Source organism: Lepidochelys kempii, chromosome 26 (assembly GCF_965140285.1).
Source record: "Lepidochelys kempii isolate rLepKem1 chromosome 26, rLepKem1.hap1, whole genome shotgun sequence".
In the NCBI taxonomy this organism is placed as follows: Eukaryota; Metazoa; Chordata; order Testudines; family Cheloniidae; genus Lepidochelys; species Lepidochelys kempii.
Window position 1 is genome coordinate 10,525,337 of NC_136405.1, and position 19,943 is coordinate 10,545,279.

General features: G+C 49.0%; 1 protein-coding gene across 2 annotated transcripts in view; it reads right to left on the bottom strand.

Annotated features, from left to right (window-relative positions):
• The window catches only part of SLC23A2 (solute carrier family 23 member 2), a 128,294-nt gene extending 108,726 nt beyond the window's left edge, over nucleotides 1-19,568 (bottom strand). Inside the window, exons 1-5 of one of the 2 annotated variants that reach the window (XM_078850674.1) lie at nucleotides 19,405-19,568; nucleotides 14,943-15,272; nucleotides 9,794-9,900; nucleotides 7,079-7,153; nucleotides 3,693-4,196 (exon numbers count right to left, since the gene is read on the bottom strand). The gene's annotated coding sequence lies outside the window, so the exon portion shown is untranslated. Of the gene's footprint in view, nucleotides 1-3,692; nucleotides 4,197-4,793; nucleotides 4,995-7,078; nucleotides 7,154-9,793; nucleotides 9,901-14,942; nucleotides 15,273-19,404 lie in introns of those variants that run through there. The other variant, XM_078850675.1, reaches the window with a different exon arrangement.
• Between the last annotated feature and the right edge of the window lie 375 nt (nucleotides 19,569-19,943).

Consider the following 19,943-nt stretch of genomic DNA (forward strand, 5'->3'; position numbering starts at 1 on the left):
CGCGCTATCTCAGAGTCCCTGCTCCCCCAATGGACTCTCCACTCCTCCCCCTCTCCCCTTCCCCCCGTCAGCCCCCTCCCTTCCCTTCATCCCCTCTGCTCCCCCAATGGACTCCCCCACTCCTCCCCTTCCCCCCGTCAGCCCCTCCCTTTCCCTCCTCCCCTCTGCTCCCCCAATGGACTCCCCCACTCCTCCCCTTCCCCCCGTCAGCCCCTCCCTTCCCCTCCTCCCCCCTGCTCCCCCAATGGACTCCCCACTCCTCCCCTTCCCCCCGTCAGCCCCTCCCTTCCCCTCCTCCCCCCTGCTCCCCCAATGGACTCCCCCACTCCTCCCCTTCCCCCCGTCAGCCCCTCCCTTCCCCTCCTCCCCTCTGCTCCCCCAATGGACTCCCCACTCCTCCCCCTCCCCCCGTCAGCCCCCTCCCTTCCCCTCCTCCCCCCTGCTCCCCCAATGGACTCCCCACTCCTCCCCTTCCCCCCGTCAGCCCCTCCCTTCCCCTCCTCCCCCCTGCTCCCCCAATGGACTCTCCACTCCTCCCCCTCTCCCCTTCCCCCCGTCAGCCCCCTCCCTTCCCTTCATCCCCTCTGCTCCCCCAATGGACTCCCCCACTCCTCCCCTTCCCCCCGTCAGCCCCTCCCTTTCCCTCCTCCCCTCTGCTCCCCCAATGGACTCCCCACTCCTCCCCCTCCCCCCGTCAGCCCCCTCCCTTCCCCTCCTCCCCCCTGCTCCCCCAATGGACTCCCCACTCCTCCCCTTCCCCCCGTCAGCCCCTCCCTTCCCCTCCTCCCCTCTGCTCCCCCAATGGACTCCCCACTCCTCCCCTTCCCCCCGTCAGCCCCCTCCCTTCCCCTCCTCCCCCCTGCTCCCCCAATGGACTCCCCACTCCTCCCCTTCCCCCCGTCAGCCCCTCCCTTCCCCTCCTCCCCTCTGCTCCCCCAATGGACTCCCCACTCCTCCCCCCTCTCCCCCTTCCCCCGTCAACCCCTCCCTTCCCCTCCTCCCCCCTGCTCCCCCAATGGACTCCCCACTCCTCCCCCCTCTCCCCTTCCCCCCGTCAGCCCCTCCCTTCCCCTCCTCCCCTCTGCTCCCCCAATGGACTCCCCACTCCTCCCCTTCCCCCCGTCAGCCCCTCCCTTCCCCTCCTCCCCTCTGCTCCCCCAATGGACTCCCCACTCCTCCCCCCTCTCCCCTTCCCCCGTCAACCCCTCCCTTCCCCTCCTCCCCCCTGCTCCCCCAATGGACTCCCCACTCCTCCCCCCTCTCCCCTTCCCCCCGTCAGCCCCTCCCTTCCCTCCTCCCCTCTGCTCCCCCAATGGACTCCCCACTCCTCCCCTCCCCCCGTCAGCCCCCTCCCTTCCCCTCCTCCCCCCTGCTCCCCCAATGGACTCCCCACTCCTCCCCTTCCCCCCGTCAGCCCCTCCCTTCCCCTCCTCCCCCCTGCTCCCCCAATGGACTCTCCACTGCTCCCCCTCTCCCTGTCAGCCCCCTCCCTTCCCCTCCTCCCCTCTGCTCCCCAATGGACTCCCCACTCCTCCCCTTCCCCCCGTCAGCCCCTCCCTTCCCCTCCTCCCCTCTGCTCCCCCAATGGACTCCCCACTCCTCCCCTTCCCCCCGTCAGCCCTCTCCCTTCCCCTCCTCCCCCCTGCTCCCCCAATGGACTCCCCACTCCTCCCCTTCCCCCCGTCAGCCCCTCCCTTCCCCTCCTCCCCCCTGCTCCCCCAATGGACTCCCCACTCCTCCCCTTCCCCCCGTCAGCCCCCTCCCTTCCCCTCCTCCCCCCTGCTCCCCCAATGGACTCCCCACTCCTCCCCTTCACCCTTCCCCCGTCAGCCCCCTCCCTTCCCTTCATCCCCTCTGCTCCCCCAGTGGACTCCCCACTCCTCCCCTTCCCCCCCGTCAGCCCCCTCCCTTCCCCTCCTCCCCCCTGCTCCCCCCAATGGACTCCCCACTCCTCCCCTTCCCCCCGTCAGCCCCCTCCCTTCCCCTCCTCCCCCCTGCTCCCCCAATGGACTCCCCACTCCTCCCCTTCCCCCCGTCAGCCCCCTCCCTTCCCCTCCTCCCCTCTGCTCCCCCAATGGACTCCCCACTCCTCCCCCGCTCCCCTTCCCCCCGTCAGCCCCCTCCCTTCCCCTCCTCCCCCCTGCTCCCCCAATGGACTCCCCACTCCTCCCCCCTCTCCCCTTCCCCCCGTCAGCCCCCTCCCTTCCCCTCCTCCCCCCCTGCTCCCCCAATGGACTCCCCACTCCTCCCCCCACCCCTTCCCCCAGTCACCCCCCTTCCTTCCCTTCATCCCCTTCCCCCCCTCTGCTCCCCCAATGGGCTCCCCACTCCTCCCCCTCACCCCTTCCCCCCGTAAACCCCCTCCCTTCCCTTCACCCCCTCTGCTCCCCCAATGGGCTCCCCCACTCCACCTCCTCACCCCTTCCCTCCCAGTCAGCCCCTTCCCTTCCCTTTATCCCCTTCCCCCCATCTGCTCCCCCACTCCACCTCCTGACCGCTTCCCCCCTGTCTGCTCCCCCAATGTGCTCCCCACTCTTCCTCTCACCCCTTCTCCCCCAGTCAGCCCCTCTCCCTTCTCCTCATCCCCTTCCTCCTCGTCTGCTCCCCCAATGGGCTCCCCCACTCCTCCTCCTCACCCCTTCCCCCCCAGTCAGCGCCCCTCCCTTCCCTTGATCCCCTTCCCCTACGTCTGCTCCCCCAATGGGCTCTTCTCCCCCTCTGTTCCCCCACTCCTCCTCCTCACCCCTTCCCCCCATCTCCTCCCCCAGTGGGCTCTTCCCCCCTGCTTTCCCACTCCTCCTCCTCAACCCTTCCCCCCAGTCTGCCCCCTCCCTTCCCTTAATCCCCTTCCCCCCTCTGCTCCCTCACTCCTCCTCCTCACCCCTTCCCCCCAAGTCAGCCCCCTTCCCTTCCCTTGATCCCTTCCCCCCCATCTGCACCCCCAATGGTCTCTTCCCCCCCCCCCACTTCTCCTCCTCACCCCTTCCCCCCAGTCTGTCCCCTCCCTTCCCTTGATCCCCTTCCCCCCCGTCTGCTCCCCCAATGGGCTCTTCCCGCCCCTTCTGCTCCCCCACTCCTCCTCCTCACCCCTTCCCCCCAGTCTGCCCCCTCACTTCTCTTGATCCCCTTCCCCCATCTGCTCCCCCCAATGGGCTCTTCTCGCCCCCTATGCTCCCCCACTCATCCTCCTCAGCCCTTCCCCCCAAGTCAGCCCCCTCCCTTCCCTTGATCCCCTACCCCCCCCGTCTGCACCCCCAATGGGCTCTTCTTGCCCCCCACTCCTCCTCTTCACCCCTTCCCCCAGGTCTGTCCCCTCCCTTCCCATGATCCCCTTCCCCCCATCTGCTCCCCGAATGGGCTCTTCTTGCCCCCCACTCCTCCTCTTCACCCCTTCCCCACCATTGCCTGCTTCTGCTGCTCCCCTGGCCCCTGCTCCCCCCATCTCTTCTCCATCCCTCATTCCTCTCTGCCCCATTCCTCCCCCGCTTCTGCTCACCCTGGGTCCCTCCTTCCTCCCTTCACCCCCGGCTTTCCTTCCTCCTCATTCCTCTTCTGCTCCCCAGTCTGTTCCCCCCACCCCTCCTGTCCCTTCCACCCCTCTTATCCTGTTCCCCCCACTCCTTCTGTCCCATGCACCCCTCATTCCTTCCCTTCCCACTCCCCGTTCTTTCCCTTCTCCCACCCCTGCTTACCCAGCTATAGCCCCTTCCCTGGGTGCATTATGGCTTGGATTGTCACTGTCCTGGTTGTGTTGCATCAGTCACATCCCTTGTGCAGAGGTCTGAATGCTGGGAGAAAGGCACAGGCCACTGGCCAGGTGTTTCCTGAAACATTTCCCTGTGTGCAACGAACAAAAGGGATGTTTTGTGTGAAGTTCACATACGCGCTGTAGGGGACATTGTGTGATGCGTGTACATACCTTTTAGGGACATTTTGGGAGATACTCACGCTCCTTTTGGGATGTTAAGGGTGATACTCGCACCTTTTGAGCCATTTTGTGGGGCACACCTCTCCACACCCCTTAGGGAACGTTTGGTCTCCTTGTCGTATTTTTATTAAAGGCTTCTATAGTTTGCACGTGTTTGTAAACTGTCCGAGGAACTCAGACCATGTGCTTTCCGTCCACTCTTGACATCTCTCTTTAGATTCCTTCCATTCCTTTGCCACTGGTAGAGTTGAGACCCAGGGTTCCGACCCTTGTGTGGAACATAACCCTTTTTACCCTTGGCATTTCAGCCTCCGGTCATTGTGCAATAGCTTCCCTAAGTGCTGAAGAATACCCCACCTTCAGAGCATTCTGCACTGACAAGTACATAAATACTATTTTAAAAACACCTGGCCCCAGTATTTACTCAAAACATCGGAAACATTTAAATCCAAACTTCTCTGAGCTTCTGTTTCTCCTCCCACCTTTCGTCTGACTTGTCCATTGCAAGATCTTCAGAACAGGAACTCGCTCCTGCTGTCCATATTGCCTAGCACAATCGGACTCTGATTTCAGATGGGGCCTGCAGCTACTGTATTACTGTCATACAAATAGATTTTGTATTTCTAGTCTTTGAACATAAGTCTGAAAAGAAAAACTGGTACCTTGATACTGTTGTAACGAGCACTCTATAAATGTCTTACGTAGATGTCAATAATTCATTACAATACAACAGACAAGGACAAGCTACCGTGCAGCAGCGAAAGCAGAAAACAAGGAGTCCGAATCCTGGGTTCTGTTCCCACCTCTGCCAATGACGCTTAATTTGTCTATGCCTTAGATTCCCCACCTGCAAAATATTACCTACCTTAAAAGGGATATTGAGAGAATATATGTTCTTTGAGCCCTATGTAGCTGGCATCACTCACATGTTAAGCGTTTGCTGGATCGGGCCACACGTGGCAGCAGGACACACAACTCTCAATTGTCAATACCTGTCATTTATTGCAAGTCACGTGGTATTCGATGTTTATGTTAAAGCCCCAGCGCCACAAATTAATCTCATAATTTTTGTGGGGCCTGAGTTGTCGTTTTCAAACCCTTGGGTTGTCAATAGTAGGGGCTGCCTTTTGTCAGCCCTACTGTGCTTTGCCGTGTCCAGGTTGATTATATTTAAGTGTCCTAATTATTCTATCTTTCTGATTAGGTTTGATGCTGTTTGATTACTGTAATGATTTACTTTTTGTCCTGTAAAGTATATCGTACTCAGCTCTACTTGCTGAGATGCACCAAGTTTTTGAAACCCTGGCTTATTCCACTGTCCTTCCTGTGTTGTGGGACGTCAGTAGCTTGTCCCCCTGCAATCAAATTGTGACAAAGTGCAATCTGATAAGTTTACAGTGGATGTACTGTCTCTAGTGATCTTCGACCCTGTCCTGACTGATCCTGAGCTTTCTCTTGAAGCTTCACCCTTGCTTATTTGATTCAGGTGCTTTGTTGCTATTACAGGAATCCAAGTCACTAGGAAAGACTCTGTACTCCCTAGGCCCGAGGAACTAACTTTGAATCCATTACATCATTGCACCCAGACCTGCAATTCTGCGTTGCTCTTGCAGCCCTCTGCCTCAACACTTACTGCTGGTACTGAGCTGTTTACCAGGTCTAACTCTTACTGCCCCACATAAAGAGGGTGTCATTGGATCCCATTAAAGCTGATTTTAAAACCTTTGTTCTGACAAGGCCTTCCACATTCACTAGATCACTCCCTTTGTTAAGCCTATAAATGGCTTTCAGTTGTACCAGATGGAGACACTGTCTAGTAAGGATAAGTTATGATGCGTCTATGCATGTGTGTGTCCATACACTCATTATGTGCCCCGCTATAGAATATGACCCTTCATGTCAGAGAATGTCCAGCTTTAACTCAAGCCTATATTACTTCTTTAGAAATGCAGCTTTCAAAAGGCTTGTTACAGTAGATTAGTGTGGAGCCATGGAATCAGAGGCATTTTAGAAATGCAAGATTGATTGATTGAGAGTGAGGCAGTTCTGCAGGTGGCGGTTGCCTCTAACGGGAAGATTGATTGTATGTATTTACTGATGCAGATTTTCAAGTTCCCCATATTGACTTCTTGTGCTTGGAAATTGCTGGCAAAGAAAGCTCTCTTTTCCTTTATTATATGAGTTGAGGTGGGAAGGATAAAAAAATTGGATATATGAATAAAGCATGTAGTAGGAATGCATCCAATGAAGTGAGCTGTAGCTCACGAAAGCTTATGCTCAAATAAATTGGTTAGTCTCTAAGGTGCCACAAGTCCTCCTTCTCTTTTTGCAAATACAGACGAACACAGCTGCTACTCTGAAGCATGTAGTTTTGCCATCCTCACTTATGGAGGAAGGTGGCAGAATTGGATCCAAAGGGTCCTATTGAATTCGTGGGTCAGGTTCATATTTAGCAAAGAAGGAAACCCAGGGATTAGGAGGACAGCCCCAAAAGCAAGGGGCTAGAGTGGATGTTCAGTGCTCTCAGCGTTAGATGGACATAGCTAGACTCCCTGTAACGACATGTTTAAATCCCACCAGACTCATCTTTGTTCTTCCTAGATAGATTAGCTGCCTTCTAGACGGTTTACTGTATTGCAATTGTATTCGATAAGACCTTGAAAACTGAGTTCCTATCTGAATATTAAAGACCCTCCGGCACTAACACAGGAAGTGGAGCTTTGATGGCCCCAATTTCCCTCTCTCACTGCTGTGTAATATAAATGCAAATTAATATGCTATGATTATTGGAAAATAGAAGTCCACGTTATAAAACTGTACCAAAGGGGAGGGAGCAATTCATGTAAGTGTAGTCAATTTTTGCCAAACTCAATCACTGGACCATAAACAGCTGGGAAGAGTTACAGATCTCTGCATGTATCCCAATAAGAGCAGCACATCTCCAGGCTATAGGTACAATTGTAGCAATTAGTCAGCATGCAAACATTTGATATTGAGGGATATAACACCCCTTTGCAATTTTCTTCATGCATGCACATCTAATCTATTTCTCTTTGGGCACGTTCAACACATTCATCAGCATGCTATTTGGGTCAAGTCGGCCCAGAGACTCTGAACTGTCATTTCAGTGGAAGTTAGCAACTTACATACCTTTGAAGATCTGGGCCTAGGTCCTTAGCCCTCACCCAAGGATGTAAGCTGGCTTGTAACTCTTCCCCATAGCACCTGAATGAAGAGAGGATGCTGAGCGTTCGGCCTTGTCCACACTGCGATCGATTAATACCATGTTCCCATACATGTCCTATAAATCGCGTTGTTATAACATGGTGTGGTTTCTGCCTGGGTGCACCAGCCCAAGTTTACGGGCAAGGTTGTAACCAGATTCCTTTAATATAGTTATAGGACACGACATGTTGTCACATCATGGCTTTGGCGGGAACCGTGTGGGAATATTGCAGTAGTATGAGAAAAGCTCTTGTGCCCAGAGTCCCACCCTGACCAGGGCAGGGTACCAGGCTGGATGGACAATTAGCCCACAAGCAGCTCCCAGGATGCTGGACTTTCCACAGCTAGGAACTGAATCCCAGAGCCCTGATTCCCACCTCTTTGTTTTAACCGCTCAGTGTACGTCTCATATGTAGTATAAATTCCAGAGAGAACGCTAGTAGTGATCAGAAAATGCATTTGAGAAATTCATATATATTTTTAGTCAATTTTTGCCAGAATGTAGGGCCCGGTTGTAATAACTGGGCCTACATATTTACACCATTTGTAAGCCCAATTGTGGAAAAGTGGATACGTTTATAAATTGTCACAATAGCTTATAACAATGAATGTTGATGGGGAAAAGGTGCAAAAAGAATCAAAAAGCTGAATTAGCCCAAACATTATATAAGTCAAGGACTGTGTTAAAATTATGGCTGGTAAACAAGAGAAGCATAGGACAAAACATTAATGGACCAAAGTAAGAGTTTGTCTTCACTGGCCAAAACTGTACATTTTGCAATACTGCGGTAAGCCTTTGACCAGAAAAAGGCAACTCAAACCCATGTCGTGAAAGCCCAAAGTTTGCCAGGTCGCAGAGTGGCTGATAAGACCATATGCTGGGCCTGTGTTTTTCCCAGCAGAGAGGTTGCAAGAGAGTCAACGCCAGAGACAGAGGCTGCACTTTCTATGTACGCTATTCTTCATCTTCTTGTTAAAGTCTGACCCTGTTTTCTAGAACGGCAGCTCCAGCCCATCTCAACTAATTTCTTTTCCCCCCCCCCAAAAGCACAGCTCTTCCCATCTAAAAGACTGGCAAACAAGGGGATTTTTCCTTATACAAACTTTGCAGCTAAAGAGAAAGTGGGATATGGTTAAAAATGAAAAACCTTACTTAATATTTTACAAGTCAAATGCTTTAACCTGTTTTGTTCTACTAAGTCTCCATCTATAATAGAAGGTTTAAAAGTTGTCAGTCGTCTTTGTCAGGGCAGCAAGCAGGCGGACGTCTCTGTATACCAAACCCTGAACTGTGTTTAAAAGTGTTTAATAATGGACTTACAGGGTCATGGTAACACCTTTGACTCTTTGGACCCATGCATTAATTCTGATTGACTATAACAGCCCCGATGTTGCAGTGAACTCTGTGTAGTCAGACCCCTGCACCCACACCCAGCCCGAACAGGTTCCTGATTGTGGTGGCTTTAGAATGCGCAAGGCCTTGGTCTTGCCCTTCTCTGGAACCAATATTGCCATGATATTCTGAAGTTAACATTTCGTAGTACATTCCCAGGCATGTCAGTCTATTACTTTGTTTGTTTCTCTCTACCACTTGGTAAGGACGCTGCTAAGTAAGGTCAGGGTTTTGTTGCGATGCAGTATCTTACTGGCATAAATTTAAAGGCTGAGATATTTTTGGCAGTCATCTCCATTTTTTGTGCAGCATTTCCAGTTTAAACTCAAGCGTCACCTCATCCTGGGACAAACCTGTTTCTCCACGTGGAAAAAAAATAGAATGAAATAACTCTAACCCTAATGACACTATTAGAAAACACCCAATTATTTCAGGGCATGAAGGAGGTCAGGAAGAATCCCCAATAAGCAGGTTATTCTCTAAGGTGGGGCTTCTTGAACCTTTCTGTGAAGCATCAGGATACTGACTGGATGAGTCACTGGTTTGATCTGGCATTGCGATTCTGATATTCTGTGTCCGTTTAAAAAAAATCTGCATGACCAATTGTGTCATTTATGTGACACAGCCATGAAATCTGCTTGGAAGTCACAAAGTCCTGGATAAGTGAGAAGAGAATGGATGCATTGTCCAAGGCCAGATTGTATTCCTGAGCACCTGCTTGGAAGCCAAGCTGTTCAGCATGTATGTGTCATACTTACATGAGGGGAAATTATTTGGGAATAACCTCTGGTACACTGAATTGGGTGGTGAGTCTACAATTCTCTGTTCCTTTACAATTAGATATAGGCTGAAAGCAAAATACCAGCTCTGGACACTCTCAAAGCGTAGATAAGTCTGGATCTGGATTCTATAGAGGTTCAAACCAAAACCGCAGTTTCAGAAGTCTTTGGAGAAGTTTGTTCTGGATCCCAACTTTGTAGCTCAGGCTCAACTCACCATCTTGAGTGATACATTGTCAGAATAAGGTTAAAAACCCAACTTGCACTAAATAATTAATCTGTGGAACTCACATCCACAAGGTATTACTGTGGCCAAGAGTTCAGCAGGATTCAAAGGATTAGATATGTATATAGATAATGAGAACATCTATATTAATAGTAGATAGGGTAAAGAAAGTAGAAATTTAAAATCAGCCCCCCAAGGTTGGGAGCAAACTTTCCCTCTGAGAAGGTTACTTGATAACTTACCATCAGTGGGCTTTTTGATCCTTCCTCTGAAGCTTCTTGCACTGACTGCTGGTGGAGACCCAATACTGGACTAGATGGACCTGAGGTGTGATCCAGAAACATAGGAACTACCAGATTAAAGAGACAGACGAGGCCATAGGTGAATTGATTTGTAGCTAAAGAATGTTATATACCACCACCTAGTGGAAAACACGTAGCATCATGTTTCAAATTCTCTAGCTACAGAGGACACAGTAAATATATCAGAGTAACAGCCGTGTTAGTCTGTATTCGCAAAAAGAAAAGGAGGACTTGTGGCACCTTAGAGACTAACCAATTTATTTGAACATAAGCTTTCGTCCGATGAAGTGAGCTGTAGCTCACGAAAGCTTATGCTCAAATAAATTGGTTAGTTTCTAAGGTGCCACAAGTCCTCCTTTTCTTTTTAGTAAATATATCGTTACCCCTTTTGGGACAGTTGTTAGGCTCTGTCAACAGCTGTACCACTGTAAGATTTGCCATGTAGTCCTCTATGCTGACAGGAGAGAGTTCTCCTCTCGACATAATTAAACCACCCTCAACGAGCAGGCTACCGCTTATGTCAGAGGGGGTGTGTTTTTTCCACAGCCCTAAGCGATGTAAGTTTTGCTGACATAAGTGGCAGTGTAGACATGGCCTTAGCCAAAGTTCAGGGAATGGGGGACAGACAGATTATTTCCTTTAAGAGGAGAAATTGATGGAGTCAGGCATCTTTGTTGCAATCCTGTTTGTTTACAAACAATGTACAGTGGGCTGTTCCCCTGAACACAGGAAGAATCAAACGGGAAATAGTTTCTTTGCTCACAGCTACAAGCCTTTTGCATAGCAGCCAGCACTCAGCCCCAAAAGCTCTCTCGGCTTTTCTCATGGCCAGTTTCCCATGGCTTGCTTACATTGCACTGATGCTGATGATTCTTTGCTGCCTTCTTCCTCAGCTTCTCTGGGCCTTCTCCTGACGCTGTTCCGCACACCCATATACACCCCTCTACTAAACAATGCCCAACGAAGCCCTACCCCCACATAGTTTGAATTCATGAGCAGCCTCACACATGCCTTTGTTTTGGGCAGAGGCCTGGGCCTGCATTGTGGTGGCAGGGGAGCTATTGTTCCAGCTACTTGCTTCCATAAAGAAACTTCATGGCTTCTTAAAGGACACCTGCTACACCTCCAGTTTCAGTGAGGTTTAACCCAGTGTATGACAATGTTTCCCAGACTTGACTATTTATATTTAACAATGTAAGACTACAACAAACAAAAATCGCGTGGTAGTTCTCAAATGTTTTAAAATGTGTATGTGATGTACTCCTTTTTGGACTAAACCCTCAGTTTTCCTCATCTGTAAAATGGGGATATTAGGACTCTTTTTTCCAGGGGAGTTAAGGATTAATTTGTGTCAGTACAGTTTAAAATGTTACTACTTTTCAAAGGTCTCATAAAATTTTTTTTAAACATTAATTAATGAGGCTTCAAGTAGCAAGACTAGATAGATAAGTCACGTATTGCTATTACCATTTTAGACAGGTAAACAAAGGTTTTTGTTAAATGACATCTTTGCACACACCACATATTCTGCAAATGGGGACCATACTCGGACACATTCGATGGTATTATTGAAAACTGAATCAGCCCCCCTAATTCCCTCAGGAGCTTTTTGGCCTTTTTATGATAAGGCTGCGCAGAATGCACTGGCAAAGCAATACAGATCCAAGTATGGTCAGTAAGTGGGGAAAGTAACAGCAGTAGAGGACATTTACAGAAACTAATTAGACGAGACAGCTCATTCTTTGGATGAGTAGCTGACTTTCTTGAGGCTGAGGTATCATTTCCTGTACCTCAGTACTGCAATCAGCATTTGGGATTTAGCTAGATGAACAGGGAATGGGCCCATTCTAGGGACCCTTTCTGCAGTTCTTGGAGTTCTTTCCATGGGGTCCTGCCATAACTCCAGTGGAGGCTGCAGTCTACAGAAGTAAAAGATTGCTCTTTAAAGCCCTGTTCCTGCTCCCATTAATGTCAATGGAAGAGATTTCACTGGATGAAGGGTCAAGCCCTTAACATACTGTATAGAAGAGGATACATTCATTTTGAAGTAATTTTTCCATTTCTTTCTAATGCATGGAAAGAAGGAACCTTTTCCTAGTGCCTTCTGTTATGAGCATGGGAGCTCTCAACCTGAAAGTGGGTAGTCTGGGTCAGTATTAACTTTAAGCATGGGCTTAAGTCCTACTTAAAGTCAAACTTGAGCATGTACTTAAGTGCTATGCGGAACTGGGACCCGAGAACTCATCAGGATCAGACCTACAGTGAAATCATGTTTTTCACAGAACTTCCAAGTGGAACAACAACTGGGACTTTAGCAGTCTCAGACTTGGATTCTACTCCCATCTAAACAGTTTCGCTCCCTCTTAGTTTGCTAGATGTGGATTTCACTATTGTAATAGGAAAAGTATGAGAGACAAGTCCACTCTCAAGTGCAGTCTTCACTCAAAAAAATTCAGCCTTAAATTGCTTGTCTTGTACCAGGATTTTTAGAGGCATCCAGTTTTTATCAAAGTGAATCAAAGATATTCTAACAAAACCTACAGGGAACTGACCAAAATTCTCATTTACACCGGTGACTGCAAGCTGTTGAGTTTCTTCAGCTAACGGAATCACACCAGAGTGAATTCAAAATGAGCTGAATCTGTTTTAGGCTTATCAATAACTCATAAGATCTCAACTCTGATGTCCTTCTGCTGAAAGGCAGAAAGAAATCTAAAGCAGATAAAGAATTCATCATTAAACCTACATACCCTCTGCATGGGAAGCCATGTGGTCTAGCAATTTGGCCACTGAATTACGTCTAGGCCTGGGGTCTATTCTTGGATCTGCCACTGACTTGTTGCGTGGCCTTGATCAAATCACAGAGGGGGAAAAAAATAAATCAAGATCAGGACTTCTAGTCCCCTAGTTTTACCACTAAGGCAACATTCACTTTGGCAGTTTGTGGGGTCTGTGGGACAGGAGTCTGTGCCTCTGTTTCCTCTCCTACCCTTTGTCTCGTCTATTTAGACTACAAGCTCTTTGGGGCAGAGATTGTCTCACGTATCCATACAGCATGCAGCACAGAGGGGTCCCCGTCTTAGCTGGGGGCTGTAGGCACAATGGGAATGCAAATAAAATATTTATCTTCGAGAGAGGTCTCACTTTTGAGACCGATTCCTTACTGCATCATCGATAACCAACAAAGCAAATGTGTCAAAAAATACGGTCATCAGAAATTTTTTTTTTTTTTTTACAGCTTGCATGTGTTGATAACAAGATCATTGAGACCTTTTTAAAAGTTCTAGCATAGACCAGTGAGTTGACGGGGCTATTTTTATTGACTTTAAAATAATTCAATATTACAAAAAAAAACCCCAAAAAACCCAAAAACCACACACAAGCTGCTTGGGAAGATACATTTCCCTTTCACACAGCTATCACAGAACAGATTTTCAAGGGCCTGGTTCAGCAAAGCATTTAAACATGCCGGTGACTTTCTTTAGAAGTTAAACACATGCCTAAAGTTAAGTGCTTTGCAGAACAGGGACAGAGGTTAAGCATGTGGTTAAAAGCTTGGCAGAATCAGGGCCTACACTCAGAAAGGCCCATTAGGATAATCGAGCCTGACCTTGCACCTAGAATTTCACCCAGTGACTCCTACATTCAGCTCAATAATTCCGGTTCCCCGGACTGGTTCTCACCAACCGGTGATATTACCACCAAGGAGCAAGGTTTCCATTGAGGAGAATGGCTCAGGTTTGAATGAGGCTGAATGCCACTCATATTTGCACACAGGCATCTTTACATCTTTCCCTGGTGACTGACGGGGCTGGCATCAATTGAAACTAGCAAATACAGTAAGTCAGCACGGGAACATTAAAAAAAAATAAATAAAGCACTCTCTTGCCCTCCTTTGTTTTATTCTGTCTCGCCCTTTTTTAAAAAAAAGCTCAGGAGATGTGATTAGTTTGCTGCCCGCCGAGTGACCATTTAGGAAGACAACAGCAATGCCGGTGCTGCGAAGCATATACTGAAATCTAATTAGAAAGGACAGGATTGTTGTGCCAACTCATCCTTGTGTATCCTGCAGGTTTTCCTGTCCTTATTTATGTTCAGCTAAACGATGGCTATAAAAATAGCAGTAGAGCGCTAAGCCTCTTAATGGCAAATATAGCTGAATTTGGCTCACTGCAGTCGACAGGAGCAAAGGGGAACTCTACTGCAGGGGCTAATCTAAGCTAGATGCCAGGAAAGATGCTGTAGATTGTACTAGGATTGTGAAAATAAAGCCCTGCTCGAGGATCATTTATCTTTCTAGGGCACCCAAAGTGCTCCAGGGGAGTCACATTATTTCTCTTTCAGTTCTATGGAGGTTTCACACAAGCTAAACTATAGTATTTAGGACAAAAATTACAAATCTATAGGACAGCCAAGACCCCTGCCATCAGCCAGAACCCACAGCCCCTGGAGCCTCAGCCCCTCCAGCCATCCGTTAAGGGCTGGTTTTTCAAAAGAGCTCAGCAGCCACTTTTCAATCTGACCTTTGAGAGTCTAGAACAGCACCCACTTACTGAGTGCCCCCCAATCACGAGGGGGTACCTCTGCAGGGCCCCACCCCTGTTTTCTCCTTCCCTGGGCACCTTAAACAACCCCCACACAGTCCAAAGGAAAACTCAGACATTCCGTTTAGCCAGTCCTCAGGTACCCACCAGCCCCACGCAGGCCCCCAACTCAGCTTAGTGTCTCTCTGTCCTTTCTGCAGGAGCCAGTCCTACACCCTGCAGCTGTTTCGTCAACCTACCTACACTTTCTGGGTTTCTTTTACTTGAGCAGCCCCAGCTTCCTACCAAGCTTCCTCCCGCCTCTCACACACTTTTTCAACCATCCCCTTCCTGGTAGCATCCTGCTGCCTTTTATGTGGGGAATCACCTGATTCCTCTCAGGTGGGGCTCATCAGGGCAGGTTTAGCTTGAGGGCTCCGACCTATGGGCCAGCCACCCCATTACAGAGAGTAACAGACTGAGTGTAATCTATTGCTTAAGCACTTTGAGAGCCTCGCACAAAAGGGGCCGAGTTATGTACCTATTTAAAGTGAAATCTTTCTCACTTTTGCTATTGATTTCCATGGGATCAGGCTTACGTCCCTACAGCCGGTCCAAAATCCCTCTTGGGTAACAGGTGTGATGCTCTGAGAGCTTTGCTGCAAAACCAGAGTGCGCTCAAATACTGCTGAGGGTTTACATCTCCATAACAGCTGCTGGGAACTTCTGCATCTGGCGTGAAGATTTTCCATTCACATTAGCACCTGCCACCAGTGATGCTGGAGTAGAGGCTCAGTAGGGAAGCTGTCAGACAAGAGGATGAGGTAGCCACTCTGGGCGGCCCCACGGCACCTACCACAAGGCTGTTCAGGGAGGCGGGCGGGTTAGCAAAGGTCCTGCAAAGAACATGGCATTTAAACTCGTTAAATCCAACAGTAAGCAGAATTTAGTGCCCATAGCTCCAACCACATCACTTTGGATATTGGGTAATAATTGCTGCCTCTCCCCTCTCCCCCCTCCCCCCCCCGACCTCTCAGTGCCTCCCAGGGGTGAGTTTTTAATTAGACTCTTCCTCAGAACAGCTCCAGGCCCTGAGAGCTGGGACACTGAAACCAACGCTGAGGAAACATAACCTCTTGCCCTAAAGCAAAAGCATTATGCAAGAGTTACTGAACCAGGAGAGCATCCATACAGCTTCCTTGCTCTTCTTCTTAGGATTCTGTCTCCTTTTCCCACTTTTGTACCCACTCTTCCCTAAACACTAGAATATGCGCTGTCAGGATCATTTGCAGGGGGGCAGATTGGACAATCTAGTACAATTTTACTCGATTTACATTTCTAGAATTCCCCTCAAGGCCCCTGCATGGCATCAACCGAAAAAGGGACACCCTTTGGGGACCCTCTGCACTTCCCCTAGGTGACAAGAAGGGAATCAGCAGGGTCCAGGGTGAACCAATTCATCAGAACATGAGAATTCCCCAGCTAGTACATCAAATCAAGCTCACAACTGCAGCAGAATTTCAATCCCTTCCTTCGCAGAATCATAGAAATGTCGGACTGGAAGGGACCTCGAGAGGTCATCAAGCCCAGCCCCCTGTGCTGAGGCAGGAACAAGTCAACCTAAAGCACCCCTGACAGGTGTTTCTCCAACCTGTTCTTAAAAACCTCCAGTGATAAGGATTCCGTAGCCTCCCGTGGAAGGCTATTCCCGAGTTTAACTCCTTCTTGTTTGAAAGTTTTTTCTAATATCTAGCCTAAATCTCCCTTGCTGCAGCTTAAACCCAACTTCTTGTCCTACCTTCGGTAGATCTGGAGAACAATTGATCCCCGTTCTCTTGACAACAGCCCTTCACGTATTTGAAGACTGTTACCAGGCCCCTTCTCAGTGCTTTTCTCAGGACTAAACATACCCATTCTTTTCCACCTTTACTCACAGATCAGATTTTCTCAAACTTTTCCCAGTTTTGTTACTCTTCTTCAGTTTGTCCACCTCTTTGCTAATGTGTGGTACCCCAGAACGGGACACTGTACTCCAGCTGAGGCCTTACAATGGTTGAGGTGAGCGGGACAATTACTTCCTATGTCTTACAAGCAACATTCCTGTTAATACACCCCAGAATGATATTAGCTTTTTCACAACTGCATCCCATTGTTGGCTCATATTCAGTTTCTGATCCCGCAGATCCTTTTCTGCAGCACGACCACCTAGCCAGTTATTTCCCATTTTGCAGTTGTGCATTTGATTTTTCTAAAAAGTACGCTTGAGCTTGTCTTTATTGAATTTCATCTTTGTGAATTCAGACCAATTCTCCAATTTGACAATGACATTTTGAATTCTCATCATAGAATATCAGGGTTGGAAGGGACCTCAGAAGATCATAGAATCATAGAATCATAGAATATCAGGGTTGGAAGGGACCCCTGAAGGTCATCTAGTCCAACCCCCTGCTCGAAGCAGGACCAATTCCCAGTTAAATCATCCCAGCCAGGGCTTTGTCAAGCCTGACCTTAAAAACCTCTAAGGAAGGAGATTCTACCACCTCCCTAGGTAACGCATTCCAGTGTTTCACCACCCTCTTAGTGAAAAAGTTTTTCCTAATATCCAATCTAAACCTCCCCCACTGCAACTTGAGACCATTACTCCTCGTTCTGTCATCTGCTACCATTGAGAACAGTCTAGAGCCATCCTCTTTGGAACCCCCTTTCAGGTAGTTGAAAGCAGCTATCAAATCCCCCCTCATTCTTCTCTTCTGCAGGCTAAACAATCCCAGCTCCCTCAGCCTCTCCTCATAAGTCATGTGTTCCAGACCCCTAATCATTTTTGTTGCCCTTCGCTGGACTCTCTCCAATTTATCCACATCCTTCTTGTAGTGTGGGGCCCAAAACTGGACACAGTACTCCAGATGAGGCCTCACCAATGTCGAATAGAGGGGAACGATCACGACCCTCGATCTGCTCGCTATGCCCCTACTTATACATCCCAAAATGCCATTGGCCTTCTTGGCAACAAGGGCACACTGCTGACTCATATCCAGCTTCTCGTCCACTGTCACCCCTAGGTCCTTTTCCGCAGAACTGCTGCCTAGCCATTCGGTCCCTAGTCTGTAGCTGTGCATTGGATTCTTCCATCCTAAGTGCAGGACCCTGCACTTATCCTTATTGAACCTCATCAGATTTCTTTTGGCCCAATCCTCCAATTTGTCTAGGTCCTTCTGTATCCTATCCCTCCCCTCCAGCGTATCTACCACTCCTCCCAGTGTAGTATCATCCGCAAATTTGCTGAGAGTGCAATCCACACCATCCTCCAGATCATTTATGAAGATATTGAACAAAACCGGCCCCAGGACCGACCCTTGGGGCACTCCACTTGGGGCACATCATCTAGTTCAACCCCCTGTTCAAAGCAGGACCAATCCCCAATTTTTGCCCCAGATCCCTAAATGGCCCCCTCAAGGATTGTACTCACAACCCTGGGTTTCGCAGGCCAATGCTCAAACCACTGAGCTATCCCTCCCCCCATCCTGTATACCAAAGTGCTTGCAACCCCTCCCAGTTTGATGTCATCTGCAAATTTTAAAAGCCTGCTCCCCACACCATTATCCAAGTCATCAATGAAAATATTGACTAGTACCAGACCTGGGACTGACCCCAGCAGGACCCCACAAGATACACCCTCCCAGTTTAACAGCAAACTATTCATAACTACTCTTTGAGTATGGCCTTTCCACCAGTTATGCACCTACTTCTCTATTTTGCTTATGAGAATGTCATGTGAGACTGTGTCAAAAGCCTTCCTTATTCAGCAGAGCGTCAGGACTTTCCTTATTCAACAGAATTGTGCAGTGCTAACTTAACCCTTTGGACACTCTATGGTTCTTCCCTAAAACCCAGGACCTGCTATTTGGCCTTTCCTACAGCTTCTCTCCATTAAGCCGTCTACTTCTGCCAGATTTTTCCCCTGGGATGCTGCCAAGTGCTTCTTAAAAGTACTTCTCCTGACCCCTCTCGCTTTCATTGAGCAAGGTCTCTCGTACAAAGTGTTACTTCCAAACTTTCACAAGACCCTTCGGTGACTGGACTCCACCCATCAGCCAGAATCTTGAAACAGGGTGTTGGATGACAGGTCTGTTCCAAGACCCGGGCCCTGTGTTACAATTTCCCTCTTTGTTCTGGCCAAGCTCACCCAAAGACACTCAAAGAACCTGAGTCAGTGGCCTCTATATCACTGTATCACTCAGAGTACAGTCGCCTGGCTGGCTCAGTCTTTCTAAGCTTAAATGAAAGCACTTGGCTCAGCTCTGCTGTCTAAAAGGACTTCACGTCTCCCTAGGAAGTGTTAGAAGATCCACTTTAATTATCCTTGGCATTTCTGAGCTTAAAGCTGCTGGTGGCCACCTCTCTCTCAGCTCGTGTCAGCTCTATCCCTAGCAGGAGGAAAAGGCCTTAGCACAGTCTGGGGAGCAGCCTCCTTGGGAGCAGGATACAGTGTTAGGGCAGAAACACGGCAGTTTTTATGGATTGTGGCAGGAGCAGCAGAGAGGTGAGATACCCAGAACCTGGGATCTACCATTGACTGGAGTCTGGCTGCATTCAGGCCCTGTAGCGAGTGCGTGAGGTCAGGACCCCTTCACCAGCACCTACCCCTACTGTTCTTTGTCCCCGAGCCTTCTGTTGGATTATTCCCATGCTGCGCATTGTCTAAATCTTAAGAGCTCTTCTTAATGGGGGAAACAGGCATCGGTGTTACTACAGCATCGTATCGACACCAACATTGCTATCCACAGGCATTCAAAAATTATCAGATTGGCTTAAAAAAACTATAAATGTGGGGTGATTTTTCTTTGCCTCCTGGTTTCAGAGCCTTCAGAGAGCACTTGGGTCACACTGTTAAGTGTTTCTCTGCAAGTAGGAAGGTCAGAAACTCACTTTTTATGTTACCTTATCCACAAGCCCCCTTGTATAATCCTCACTTTCACTTTAAAACCTCTTCTTCCCCTCTCCTCCACCTTCCTAAAATATAACTTTCACCTGCCATGTCAGCTGCAGACACAACGCTGACTCATTGCCTGGCGTCAGCTGCCACCTTCCTCTCTGGTCTTGGCTCTCACTTGATGGATTTCAGCTGCTCCCAGCCGGTATGTAACAACATCTGGGAAGTGGCAGTGACATCTGACCAGAGAGTGAACAATGTCAGGAAGGGTGAAGCGCTGAGCCAGCATGACACAGCACAGCAGAGAGGCACGTGTATATTTCATTTCCTTCCAACAGATGGGTTAAAGCAGCAGTCAGGGAGAACTGACATCCTGCGTTCAATCAATCCGTTCCCTTGGCCCTAACGTGCAAGTCACTCAATTAAGGACAGTGCAACAACCCAGGGAATAGAATTTAGACCCCCCCAAAAAAGTGTGTGTGTGTGTGCGGGGGGGGAGGGGAATCAGGACTTGGAGGTTAGCACAGAACACAAGAGTGTACAGGGAAAAAGAGAAAGGGAGGCAGAAAACCAAAGGGAACTTAAAAATGAGCACTATTGTCTCAAATCAACCTGTTATATGGGAGATGTTTGCCCA